General features: G+C 55.7%; 1 protein-coding gene across 2 annotated transcripts in view; it reads right to left on the reverse strand.

The window, feature by feature from the left end:
* GNB5 (G protein subunit beta 5) overlaps positions 1-8,725 on the reverse strand; it is a 51,019-nt gene extending 42,294 nt beyond the window's left edge. Inside the window, exon 1 of one of the 2 annotated variants that reach the window (XM_068112805.2) lies at positions 8,661-8,725. The gene's annotated coding sequence lies outside the window, so the exon portion shown is untranslated. The remainder of the gene's footprint in view (positions 1-8,660) is intronic. The other variant, XM_068112804.2, reaches the window with a different exon arrangement.
* Positions 8,726-10,079: the final 1,354 nt, after the last annotated feature.

A 10,079-nucleotide genomic window follows, 5' to 3' on the forward strand; every position in this document is an offset into this window, starting at 1 on the left:
ATATATACATATATATACAATATATATATATACACATATATATATACATATATGTATATACACCACCGGTCAAAAGTTTTAGAACACCTCAGTTTTTCCAGTTTTTATTGAAATTTACGAGTTTAATGTCTCAATGTACTCTGAAATTAAGCATCTTACTATAATTCACCAAATGTCCGTCCGTCCATTCAAAGGTACCGCAAAAACGGCACAACCGATCGCAACGATATTTTGGGTGGGTATTCCTGGGACCCCTGGGAGTAAAATAGGCTATATTGTTTTTCCAATTTTCCAGTTTTTCCAAACACGATGGAATAATATTTACCGATATGAACAGTGATGTTGTGGTGGACACGAAAGCCCACTGGCGTGGTGACATCATTCCGCGCACCAAGTGGGCGGCAGCCACGCCCGAGGGGTAGGCGTGGCCTGAGGATATACAAGGGGCGCGCAGCCCGGAGCGCGCTAGTGTTACAGTGAGCTCCTGAAATAAAGACGCTTATAAGTTACCGCTTGTCCGCTTCCTCCTTGCTCGCAAGCAGCGCGCGTAACGCCGCGCTTTACTGGTGACCCTCGACGTTGGATCTGCCGGAGTGATCCTTCCACACACGACGCCATTGCCATGGCCAACTTCATCAAACTTCCCGAATTTTGGGAGGCCCAGGCCGAAGTCTGGTTCGTCCAAGCCGAAGCCCAATTTCAGCTTCGGCGCCTCACCGGCGACGACATGCGCTACTGCCACGTCGTCGCCTCCCTCGGGCCCGGCACGGCCGCTCGAGTTGTGTCCGTCCTTCGCCACCCACCGGATGGCCACAAGTACGAGGCACTCAAGCGGCTACTCCTAGCCACGTTCGGCCTCACGGACGACGCACGGGCCGACCGCCTCCTGGATCTCCCCGAGCTCGGCGACACGCGCCCGTCGGTCTGAATGGACCATATGCTGTCACTGTTGGGCGACGAAGCCCCCGGTTCTCTATTCCGGGCGCTTTTCCGTCGCCAACTTCCAGCGCAGGTTCACCTTGCGTTGGCCGGGACCGTGCTAGCGGAACCCCGAGCATTGGCAGCCGAGGCGGACAGGTACTTTGCGGCCGTCACGGACCTCGAGGCTGATGCTGCTGATGATGCTGATCCACAGCATCAGCTTACACAGCATACGCAGCATGCTGATACGCACCTCGTGACCGCCGCCACGCCCCGCCCACCGCCGCGGCGAAAACCGCCACCGCGGGGAAACCCGCCAACTCCACCGGCCTGGCGGAGCCAGCCGCACTCCTCCAGCTCCACCACCTGGTGCTGGTTCCACGCCAAGTTCGGCCACGAGGCTCGGCAGTGTCATCCGCCATGCTCCTTCAACAGGTCGGAAAACGCCCGGGCCGGCGCTCAATAGTGGCGATGAGCGCCGGCCGTTCGAGCAGCCTGCTGTTCATAACGGACACCTTATCCGGGCGCCGTTACCTGTGCGACACGGGAGCGCAGGTGAGTGTCGTTCCCGCCGGTACGTCAGACAAGCACGCCGCGGGCGGGGGCCCCGCGCTGCTTGCCACGAACGGGACGCCCATCCGTACGTATGGAAAATGCTGCCTCTCTCTGCGGTTCGGAGGGCAGGTTTTCCGATGGACGTTCGTCACCGCCGACGTGCCCATGGCACTGCTTGGCGCGGACTTCCTGTGCGCTAATGGGCTCCTGGCCGACGTAAAGCGCAGACGTCTTGTCCAGGCCGAGACGTTCAGCTCGCTCGCTTGTGCGCTGCCCAGCTCGTCGAGCAGCTCAACGAGCGGCTCGCCGAGCGGCTTGCCAAGCGGCTTGCCGAACGGTTCGGTTCCGGCCACGTTGATCTGTACGCTTCCGGCAGCGGACGCATTCACCCGCCTCCTCGCCGGCTTCCCGGCCCTCACGCGGCCCACCTTCTCGGCGGGGGCCGTCAAGCACGGGGTGGCCCATCACATCCCCACCGTCAGGCCACCGGTCTACGCCCGGGCACGCCGCCTCGAGCCGACGAAGCTGGCGGTGGCAAAAGCGGTGTTCGCTACCCTGGAGCGACTCGGCATCGTTCGGCGCTCGGAGAGTGCTTGGGCGTCGCCGCTGCACATTGTGCCGAAGCCCGGCGGGGGATGGCGACCGTGCGGGGACTATCGCCGTCTCAATGACGCCACCACTCCCGACCGCTACCCCGTCCCCCACATTCAGGACTTTTCCGCCCGTTTGGCGGGCATGTCCTTCTTCTCAAAGGTGGACCTCATACGCGGCTACCATCAGGTTCCCGTCAGGCCGGAGGACGTCCCGAAGACGGCGGTCATCACGCCATTCGGACTCTTCGAGTTCCTGCGGATGCCCTTCGGTCTGAAGAATGCGGCTCAGGCGTTCCAGCGACTGATGGACAGCGTCCTGCGTGACTTGGATTTTGTCTACGTCTACCTGGACGATATCCTCGTCGCCAGCGCGTCCCGCGAAGAGCACCTACGCCACCTCCGCAAGCTCTTCGAACGCCTGGGCCAGCATGGCCTGATTGTGAACCCCGCAAAGTGCCGGTTCGGCGTCGCCGTAATCGATTTTCTGGGGCACCGTGTCACCAGGCACGGAGCCGTCCCCCTGCCGGCCAAGGTGGAGGCGGTGAAGGGGTTTCCGCGCCCCCGCACGATCAGAGGGCTGCAGGAGTTCATGGGCATGGTGAACGTTTACCATCGGTTCCTGCCCCGTATCGCCCAGCTCCTGCGCCCCCTGCATGAATCTCTCCGAGGTAAGCCGGGCAAAGGCGACGTTACCTGGACCGAGCAGATGGACACGGCGTTCACAGGCGCGAAGCTCGCCTTGGCTAACGCCACCATGCTCGCGCACCCGGCGCCCGATGCACCGATCGTCCTCACCACCGACGCCTCGGACTACGCGGTGGGCGCGGTGCACGAGCAATGGGTGCGTGGAGCATGGCAACCGCTGGCGTTCTTTAGCCGGCAGCTTCGCCCGCCCGAACGCCGTTACAGTACCTTCGACCACGAGTTGCTCGGGCTTCACTTGGCGGTCAGGCACTTCCGCCATCTGCTCGAGGGCCGTGCGTTCACGGCCTTCGTCGACCACAAGCCGCTGATCTTCACGATGGGCAAGGTCACCGAGCCGTGGTCGGCCCGGCAGCAGTGTCACCTCACGGCCGTGTCCGAGTACACGACGGACATCCGGCACGTCGTGGGGAAGGACAACCCGGTGGCGGATTGCCTTTCCCGGGCCGTCGCCCACGCAGTCCACCTCGGCATCGACTATGCCCGGATGGCAGCAGACCAGGCCGCTGACCCCGACAAGCAGGCCTTGCGGACCGCCGTCACGGGCCTCCGCGTCACCGAGGTGCCGTTCGACGGCGCGGACGCGGCCCTCTTGTGCGACATCTCCCTCGGGCGGCCTCGCCCCATCGTGCCCGCGGGCTGGCAGCGCCAGGTGTTTGACGCCATCCACGGCCTGTCCCACCCGGGCGCGAGGGCCTCCCAAAGGTTGATCGCCGACAAGTTCGTCTGGCATGGCCTCCGGAAGGCCGTCCGCGGCTGGGCCAGGATGTGCCTCGCGTGCCAGCGCGCCAAGGTGCACCGGCACACCCAGGCCCCGTTGGCCCCGTTCACGGTGCCGGAACGCCGGTTTGACCACGTCCACGTGGACCTGGTGGGACCTCTGCCCCCCTCGCGGGGTTTCACCCACGTCCTCACCATGGCGGACCGCACCACCCGGTGGCCGGAGGCCGTGCCCTTGGCGTCGACGACGGCGGCGGACGTCGCGCAGGCTTTCATCGTCACCTGGGTCGCCCGGGTCGGCGCCCCCTCAGACATCTCGTCCGACCGCGGCCCCCAGTTCACCTCGGAGCTCTGGGGGGCGGTCGCGCAGGGGCTCGGGGTCCGGCTGCACCGAACCACGGCCTACCACCCCCAGGCTAACGGCCTGTGTGAGCGATTTCACCGCTCATTGAAGGCCGCGCTCCGGGCCACCCTCCGCGACGGCGGCTGGGTCGACAGGCCCCCCTGGGTCCTGCTGGGCCTCCGGACGGCGCCCAAGGAGGACCTGCGCGCATCCGCGGCGGAGTTGGTCTTCGGGCAACCGCTGCGGGTGCCGGGCGAGTTCCTCCCCGACTCCACGGCACCATGGTCCGCGGCACAGCAGCGCTCCGCTCTGCAAGAGACCGCCCAGAGGTTCGCCCCGGTGCCAACGGCATGCCACGGGCACCCACCGACGCACGTCGCCCCGGAACTTCGCACGGCGGAGTACGTCTTCGTCCGCCACGATGCCCACCGGACACCACTGCGGCCCCCGTACGACGGGCCTTTCCGCGTGCTGGAGACCGGGGCGAAGCACTTCACCCTGGACATCGGCGGTACTCCTGACCGCGTTTCTGTAGACCGCCTCAAGCCGGCCCACCTCGACGTGGACCATCCATCGCCAGTGGCCCGACCCCGGCGTCGGGGCCGCCCCCCTGCGGGCGGACCCCCGGCACCGCCCAGCCCCCACGCCGCCCCCCGGCCTGCACCCATCCCAGGGGCATCCCACCTGGCATCCCTGCACCCCGGACGCCGCCGATCGCCAGGGGGAGCTTCGGCCGGGTCATCCGTCTGCCCCGCAAACTGGCCCTCCAGGTGCGCGGGAATTCTGGGGGGGGTGCGTGTGGCGGACACGAAAGCCCACTGGCGTGGTGACATCATTCCGCGCACCAAGTGGGCGGCGGCCACGCCCGAGGGGTAGGCGTGGCCTGAGGATATACACGGGGCGCGCAGCCCGGAGCGCGCTAGTGTTACAGTGAGCTCCTGAAATAAAGACGCTTATAAGTTACCGCTTGTCCGCTTCCTCCTTGCTTGCAAGCAGTGCGCGTAACGCCGCGCTTTAATGTGGCTTTTGTTGAAATTCTACAAATACTGTTTATTCTACGTACCAGGAGAGAGTCGATCGACTCCTGACGAACTCTTCCTATATAAACGTGCGGCTCCGAAGTAACATGGCAGCGTGTGCAAAGCGACTGAGAAACAGGTGTAGCGGCCGCTTCCGTGTTAGAGATTCGGTGCACAATCTTCACACATAAACGTGCGACTGAGAAAGACATGCAGCAGCCGCTTCCGTTTTGCAGAATTCAATCTTTTTTCAAAATGGGCGCCATGTACTGTTTAGATTTTGATGATTTGCATGTGATATGATTCAACGGCTGTTTATATGCATCGTTTAAAATAAAAAAAAAGCCTTCAATTTCTGATATTTTGCCTTTTCATTTGGGCTTCCCAATTCAAGCCCCACCCATAGGGTGGGTACCGTTGCAAGTAGAACAAATAAACAATTGGAGATAAAAATAAATCATAGAATCATTTTGTTTAACAAAATATAATTTACATTTTTGACAGCAAAGTAGACACCTTTTGTAGATATAACCGACGAACACACTCGTGGCATTCTTTCTACAATGGAAATCAAATATTGTTCAGGAAGTTCTTCCCAACACTGTTGCAGAAGTTCCCACAAATGTGTTGCATTTGTAGCTTGCTTTGACTTCACCCTTCTGTCCAGTTCATTCCAAACCAGCTCGAAGGGGTTTAAGTCTGGAGACTGTGCTGGCCATTCCATGATTTGAAGCCTACCATCTTGTTCTTTTCCTCGAAGGTAGTTTTGACATAGCCTGGAGGTGTGTTAGGCTCATTATCTTGTTGTAGGATGAATGCCTGACCAACAAGGCATATACCAGAGGGTATTGCATGGCGCTGCAAAATGCTGTAGTAGCCCTTTTGGTTCAGGGTGCCAGTCACTCTGTGCAAATCGCTGACTCTGGATCCAGAAAAAGAGCCCCAGACCATCACGCTTCTTCCTCCATGTTTGACAGTTGGTGTCACACACTGAGGAACCATCCTTTTGCCGACTCAACGGCATACAAAAACCCTGCGTGATGAACCAAAGATTTCAAATTTTGATTCATCGGTCCATAAGACCTTCGTCCAGTCTTCAGTAGTATACTAGCGGTGCTTCATGGCCCAGGCAAGCCTCTTTTTCATATTTTGCTATCTTTGCAATGGCTTTCTTACTGCCACTCGACCTGTCAAACCTGCAGCTCGAAGTCTTCTCTTCACAGTTGAAACTGAGACTTGCTTACTTCGACCAGTGTTAAGCTGTGCTTGAAGCTGTTGGCCTGTGAGCCGCCTATCACGCAAGCTGTTGACTCTCAGAAACGTGTCTTCTGATTCTGTTGTGGCTATGGGTCTGCCAAACCTCTTCCTGTCAGAGTTTCCACCAGTTTCCAATACACTACTTCCTGCAGTGCATTATTGTCCAAATAATGCTTCAGAGGGTGTAATAATAGTCTGTTCCAATACTGCTTTTATACAGACAGGGGGTTTGTAATCAAGTAATCAGCAGAGGTTGGGACACCTGTAGGAATTGTTTGCATCAACTTTCAAGGCTTAATTTACTTGCATTGCTGCAGAACAGCTGTAAGTTGTTAACCCAATACTTGTTCCCTGAAGAAGGCCTTCCTTTTTACAATATAACTGTGCAATTTACATTATTTTCCCGTTTTTGCTAACCTAAACTTTTTTTTTAACCTCGAGCAGTTTACTGCTTACCTTTGTACCATTTCAGGTTATTCACTGGACATTAAACAGCGTAAATTTCAATAAAAACTGGAAAAATTGAGGTGTTCTAAAACTTATCAGCAATATAATATGTTGTTATGTCTGGTGGGGTTGAGCAATATGTAGAGCAGCTAGATCTGAGTAGGTAACATGCTTCGTGTGTAAGGAAAACTACCTGTAATAAGTTCTTCATGTGTCAGCGTTTTGTCGGGTAAGGAGTATATTTGTGAATCTACCAGGAGGTTCGTGTGTTAAGTAGAGTTAGGGATTAAAGAGTAGCGCCCCTGTGTGTCCTCACCTGGTTTGCCAAACCTTTGTCCCTTTTGGCACTGCACACCACTTAGACATTTAGTTAGGACCTTTAGTACAACAATAAATAACGCCCTTCCCTGACATGATTTAGGAACAAACCAGGCCGGGACACCGCCGATAATGGCCGCCGCCATTTACACCTCTGACAGGCCTATCCACCTCGATTGCCACGTGCTATGACCACACCACAGGCCTGTGATTCGGTGGAGGGCACTGATTGGGTGGTGCGCCAAGGCTGACGTCACCGCCGCGGAGTGATACGAGGTGCAGCAGGACTTTGGTTCATGAGAGCAGTTGCGCGGCAGTTGGGTTCGCACAGGCAGAGAGTTGGTGCAGAGAGTTGCGCGGGAGTTGGTCAGGAGAGATCAGCGAGCGCCAAACGCGATTGTGTAATCGGGGTGTGGAGAGTTGGTGCGTGGCAGTTGATTCAGAGCAGTTGCTTCTGGCAGTGAGTCTTGAGACGCGCTGGAGTGCACGCAGTTGGCAAGCAGGGTTGAGCTGGTTGGCGCGTGAGCAGAAGAGGAGTTTGCAGCACGAGTTAGCCCGAGTTGGGCTGAGGTGTAGCCCGAGTGGAGTTCGCTTGCTTTTGACCTTGCTTGGAGCCGCTAGCCTGCGTTGGACGCGCGGTGCTTTTCCTGCTTTGGGGCCTCGTGTGCGAACGGAGTGGGTGCTGGCTCGGGCCTTCGCGTTGCTGTGGTGCTTGGAGCGAGGCCTGGTGGTGCTCGGAGGTGGTTGGAGAAGGCCACGTGGGACGCCGAACGGGGCCGTGTTGTACGGCAAACAACGCAAGACGACAGACGAGATAAGGCCGCATCCGTGATTACATTTTACACGACAAGACCATTATTTTCCTTTCATCCATCCCCCCGTCTGTATTTGTTGAGTCTGGTGTGCGGGATCCCAAATATAGGATTTCGTTTATTTGATTGCCGTCGCATTTCATTGTATCGGGTCCAGAATAAATCTTTATTTTTGTACATTGAATTTGGTATCCGTGTTGAGTTAATCCCCTTACAGGAATGAAGCTGCAGTCGGCGCGCTCCAGGAAAGCTTTGCCACAGCCTCCATTTTCCTTCTCCCTCCCGCGCGGCCATAGTAAAATCCGTGTTTGGGTTGTGCCTCCGAATAAGACCATTTAGGCCATCCGCGACTCTGGTGTTAACTAGAGTTACGTGACAATATATATATATATATATATATATATATATATATATATATATATATATATATATATATATATATATATGTCGATGTACTCCACAGAGCGCTGGTGATGCCGAAGCAGGGTCTTGGCAATGGTTATACTGGGTGGTTTGCCATTGCTTTCGTGTTTATATTATTTGTCTGTGTCTACTCTTTTATAATGCTGAACATCAAGGAAGGAAGCAGCACAAACCATTTTAAAAGTCTTCGGTATGTGAGACGTAGTTGGAGTTTGAACAATTGGTTTGAACTCCAACGATTATGCCGAGTGATTGTTTAATATTATATATATATATATATTGCAGCTTTATTAATCGGACTTTTTATACAGTCCACTATTAAAGTATTAATCAAGCATTAAAAAAATTAGATATCAATTAATCTTTGGCATTTCCGTTGCGGAAAATATCGCATTGGACATGGCCATGAGTGAGCAAAACTATTAAACTATCTCTTTAATTCACCATGTCTAGCAGTCCGGATAAAGTATGCAGCGATATAGGATTTAAATGTTCATAAAATTATGCAAATTATATAATTATTACAATAACATTACAGGCTCGAACCTACCTTTTGCCCTCGATCTATTCGTCAGCTGGGACACGCGGTGGTGTCCTTTCAAACTTTCAGAATTTAAAGCTGCCTTGGAGGCGTCAACTCGTCATTGTTACTGACATTTTTGAGCTTTTGGTGCCTCCAGGGCAGGTTTGAAATGTAAAAGTTAACCGAGTGCTCGCCTTGGTCCTGAATTGCGGCTATTTCTGGGATGTTTTGCTGTACGTTTTTTAATATTTATTTATCATACAGAATGCGCCGCTAAGATATAACCAAAAACATACAATCATTATTATTTATCATTCAATCAGCATTATTCTTGCATTGGTGCATTTACTTGTGTTGTATTGGTAACACGTATCCATGTATTGAATGCTGAGTACAGTATTCTCAATAAAAAATGTATAAGTACTGTATGCACAAAAAATATGTATAAGTTAGTTATAATTTCATAAATTGAAATGATCTCATCTGACACACAAGCTAAAACACTTGCCGAAATAGCATTCAAGTCAAAGTTTTTAAATTGTAATTAGGATTTTTATTTTACTATTGGGGCATTTCAGAATTAAATAAATCAAAATGATTGTATTGAAGCACGCGGGACTATGCGCGTGACTTGCTACCAAGGAGGAAGCGGACAACGCGGTGAGTTTATAGTTCTTTATTCCAAAGAGGTCACTGTAGCACTGGCGCGCTGCACGCCCGGTGTATATCCTGAGGCCACGCCTACCCCTCGGGCGTGGCCGCTGCCCACTTGGTGCGCGGAATGATGTCACCACGCCAGTGGGCTTTCGTGTCCGCCACACGCGCCCCCCCAGAATTCCCGCGCACCTGGAGGGCCAGTTTGCGGGGCAAACGGATGACCCGGCCGAAGCGCCCTCTGGCGACCGGCGGCGTCCGGGGTGCAGGGATGCCCCCGGCTGTACCCGGGATGGGTGCCGGACCGGGGGGCGGCGTGCCTGCGGGGCTGGGCGGTGCCGGGGGTCCACCCGCAGGGGGGCGGCCCCGACGCGGGGGCCGAGTCACCGGCGGTGGGTGGTCCACGTCGAGGTGGGCCGGCTTGAGGCAGTCTATGGAGACCCGGTCAGGAGTGCCGCCGATGTCCAGGGTGAAATGTTTCACCCCGGTCTCCAGCACGCGGAAAGGCCCGTCGTACGGGGGCCGCAGTGGTGTCCGGTGGGCGTCGTGCCGGACGAAGACGTACTCCACGGTGCGAAGCTCTGGGGCAACGTGTGTAGGAGGGTGCCCGTTGTGCGCCGTCGGCACCGGGGCGAACCTCCGGGCAGTCTCCTGCAGCGCAGAACGCTCCTGCGCCGCAGACCAAGGTGCCGTGGGGTCGGCGAGGAACTCGCCCGGCACCCGCAGCGGTTGTCCAAAGACCAACTCCGCCGCGGATGCGCGCAGGTCCTCCTTGGGCACCGTCCAGAGGCC

The sequence above is a fragment of the Myxine glutinosa genome, chromosome 4 (genome assembly GCF_964187855.1).
Source record: "Myxine glutinosa chromosome 4, kmMyxGlut1.1, whole genome shotgun sequence".
NCBI lineage: Eukaryota > Metazoa > Chordata > Myxini > Myxiniformes > Myxinidae > Myxine > Myxine glutinosa.